Consider the following 4521-nt stretch of genomic DNA (forward strand, 5'->3'; position numbering starts at 1 on the left):
TGCTTGTGATTCACAGCTTTCTCTCTTTATTCCTACTCAGAAATGATACAACTGTTCAGTTGATTTGCTGTAACTGGTGACATCTTACCTCCTTTTCTATAAAGTTGTTTGTGATAAATGCTGACTAAACTCAGTGTCATTACTGGGCCCAATGATGTCCACAAAATCTCATGAATCTGAAAGACCATCAAGTTTATACAAGATGTGATATATTGGAGACAAGGCTTAACATTTCCTTTGAGATGTATGTTTTAATTGTACATTGTCCAAATAAATGAATTAAATTGACCTCAGTGCATAGTGTGGACAATGAACCTTTCTTTGAATTATGAAACCCATGAGGTCATAAGGGTAAGGTCCCATGATTTTAATGTTGAGATATTCTAAAAGACTTTGGGCCATTCCTATTTGGTGAAAATACCAAGTTAGTATACAGTGGTATCAAGCAGCACTGTAGCAGGCGTAGTAAGATCCAATATGGCCTGGTCAAGTAGGCGGACCGATACACTATCTCTGGATGGTTTCACCAGACTACCTCCAAAATGCTCAACTGAGTAAATACATGCAATGTCTCTTTTAAAGTATTGCAAGTCGGTGTGTGGTGGTTAATTTCTTTACAATCAAATGAGGAGACAAACCTATCACACAAGTCAGAGTTATACTTAAACTAAATATTTAATAGTGAGTGCTTTGCAATAGCAATGGCATTTCGACGAATCACCGTTTCTGATGATCCATTGAAAAAGCCCCAAGACAAAAGTATAAAGGTATTTTATAGCCAAGATACACCCCTTTCAACCTACTTGATGAACAACAGATATATAGAATGGGTCACAATGTCCGACTTTTTAAATGAGAAAGGAGTATCCCGTAGCCAGATAGCATTCGCTATAAATTATCGTTCAGTTTGGTCCCTAAGACAAGGTTCCGATCTCATTCCTGGTACTCATAGCACAAAAACACCAACTCGACCAATGATATAAATCAATGGTCAACTCCAGACACTACCACACACATCCCCCAAGGCCAAAGGAGGGAGTGACTGGCGCCCTGACATTGTGGAAACCAGTAATTGGTTCCCCATTAATCAGGCCATCCCTTCACATGGTTTAAGAATACGTAAAGACACATTCACATATGAAGATAATGTTCCCTCCTGTCCTCTTCCCTTTCTCATATTCTGCATAGCACCAGGGACATGTGAAAGACAAGTCTGACTTCTCCCCTCTCTGGGCCCCAGTTGACGGAGCCCCAGCTGAGGGAAGAAGTGCAACTGCCAACACCAGTCTGAAGAGATACATTCTAATAACAAGTATATCACAAAGAATATTATGCACATAAGACATCTTAATGATCTATGTTACCCAACTAATTCTGATTCATCCGCCACAAGTGTTTGATATAATATACAAGGTCAACCTCTACTTGTCGTTTGATAAACTGTCTCTGGAGCTCATTGTCCCTAATACAAATTCTGGAAATTGCTAAATAACTTAAAAAAGTTTTGAAGACCATAGGGAAGACAAAAAGAAGCAACAATTTTTTACTAAATTTTCCCTTTAAAGCTTTGGCCTATTTTCACTCTGATTAGGATGTGGAACTGAAACCCCATTGTCGTGTTCCAGGCGGCAAAGAGCCACAAGTAATATATCATTTAATTACATAGGCAAGTCAGATAAGAGCAAGTTCTTATTAGCAATGACAGGGTTAACTGCCTTGTTCTGGGGCAGAACAACATATTTTTACCTTGTTAGCTCATGGATTCGATCCAGCAACCTTTCAATTACTGACCCAACACTCTAACCACTAGGGTACCTGCCACCCCACTGTTTTAATATACACGGTTGGTTTGGGTATGACATCATTCAGCACACAGACACTTCAGTTAGATGAAACTATTTTGGGCTCCTGAGTGGTGCAGCAGTCTAACGTACTGCATATCAGTGCTAGAAGTGTCATTACAGACCCTGGTTTGATCCCGGGCTGTATCACAACCTGCCGTGATCGGGAGTCCCACAGGGGGCGCACAATTGGCCCAGCGTAGTCCAGGTTAGAGGAGGGTTTGGCCCGGGTAGCCCGTCATTGTAAAATAAGAATTTGATCTTAATTGACTTGCCTAGTTAAATAAAGGTTAAATATAAATATTGTGTGTGTCTTTTAACTATGCTTATTATTCTGTTGAATGCTGCAGAAATGTTTTGGTACCCTTCTCCAGATCGGTGCCTCGACACAATCCTGTCTCGGCGCTCTACAGACAATTCCTTTGACCTCATGGCTTGGTTTTTGCTCTGACATGCACTGTCAACTGTGGGACCTTATATAGACAGGTGTGTGCCTTTCCAAATCATATCCAATCAATTTAATTTAAGGTGATCAATGGAAACAGGATGCACCCGAGCTCAATTTTGAGTCTGATAGCAAAGGGTCTGAATATTTATGTAAAAAAGGTATTTCTGTTTTTTATTTTTAATACATTTGCCAAAAAAATATCACTTCATCATTATGGGGTATTGTGTGTAGATTGATAACGTAAAAACATTATTTAATACATTTTAGAATATGGCTGTAACGTAAGAACATGTGGAAATAGTCAAGGGGTCTGAATCCTTTCTGAATTAACTCTTTATACAATTTAACAATTTTAATAGTTATTAATGCTATAATACACACTTTAGTCTTCCTGTGCCTTCCTGTGGCTCAGTTGGTAGAGAATGGTGTTTGCAATGCCAGGGTTGTGGGTTTGATTCCCACGGGGGGCCAGTATGGGGGAGAAAAAAAGAAATGAATTGAAATGTATGCTCTGTAAGTTGCTCTGGATAAGAGTGTCTGCTAAATGACAAAAAAAAAATGTTTAAAAAATGACATTGCAAGTGCAGATATTGCCCTTCTGTTAAAGCCAAGGTAACCTATGACATGTGGTCACTATCCAACCCTGCCTATAATAAGTAACCTTATAACTGTAGCTTTGTGGTATATTCATTATATAGCATGTCTTCCTGCAACAGCTCTCAGCATATATGTAGGACGATACACACTATTCAACCATTGTCCTGTAGAGCCAAAGGGAAAGTTGACTTGAGGTCAAGCCTTCCAGGGTGTATGTCCACATAGTGTTAGCTTGGACAAAAGCCTGCACACCCTGTGGCTCTCCAGGAACAGGGTTGCTGACCAATGCCCAAGATGCCATGACAGGTCAAGAATGCCTGATCCCTCATCCCTCTTTGGCTTTTTTCCAATTCTGTTGCATTACAACCTGCATTTTCAATTTATTTTATTTTGGATTTCATGTAATGGACATACAAAAATAGTCCAAATTGGTGAAGTGAAAAGAAAAAAATAACTTGTTTAAAAAAATATATATATATATATATATATATATATATATATATATATATGCATGTTGTGTAAATCAAATGACACAAACCCCCCAAAAAACTTTTAATTACAGATCGTAAGGCAACAAAATAGAAAAAATGCCAAGCGCGGTGAATACTTTCGCAATCCGCTGTATACTTTATAGCAGAGATAGTCTCTTGTTATTGTGGTGTTGGCCTTAAGACTACTCAAGGGTTTTGGTCCATTAGCGCTAATCCCTGAAACCCAAATCAACCCCTAGTCCCTGGGAACTTGTGTGGATCTGGAAGTATTTAATAGGTGTAAGCAATATGCTGGTAGCGCCATCTTGACCTCTGCCAGGTGGGAATAAGGAAATATCCTCTGTGTTATATGTTGTTTATGTACTTTTACATTGCTGGTACCTTGGATTTTATTTGTTTAGCTAGCTATGTTTCAAAATGCTTGCTGGAGCTCAGACCTCGACTTTGCAAGACACTGCTTCTCTCTGCAATACATATACAGGCAGGTAGCTAGCTAGCTAAGTATACGTAAGTATTAGCAGTGTATAAAATAACAAACGTTTTCCCCTGTTAAATACCTTAAATCTGCATTAACGTTACCATTCTAGCTAGCTAACGTTATTTGTTAGCCAACCAAGCAAACGTTAGCTGACCATATTGTAAACAGATAAATCATTAGCATCGCATTCAGGTTTGATTTCTTTACTTTGTAAAAAACTAGAAATATGATCTGTTGCATACCGACTAACTTGCTGGCTATCTATACTTATTTCTTGACATTCCATTCTCATCTATGATTTATTCTTGCGGTCTGTGTTGTATGTGTCTAGTAAAAAATGATTAGGACCAATTAGAGTAGAGTTGCTGACTCGGACATCAACATGACCGGATATTCGTCTTCTTCGTCTTTGCAAGGTTGCCAGATCCTGTCATGTCTGCTCCCGCTCTTCCCTCCCCCTGGTTCTTGAGGGTGCCAGATTACCCTGCATCATGCACTCCTGCCATCCATCACCCACACCTGCCTTCCCTCGTCACTCGCATCAGCATTATTGGACTCACCTGGACTCACTTATCTCCTGTTTATTTCCTCCCCTATATTTGTCTGTTCCCTTGCTCTGTTCCCCGCTGCTGCATTGATTGTTTTTGTCTTTAGTTTTTGACGCTG

This window comes from Salmo salar, unplaced genomic scaffold, assembly GCF_905237065.1.
Source record: "Salmo salar unplaced genomic scaffold, Ssal_v3.1, whole genome shotgun sequence".
NCBI classification, from domain to species: domain Eukaryota; kingdom Metazoa; phylum Chordata; class Actinopteri; order Salmoniformes; family Salmonidae; genus Salmo; species Salmo salar.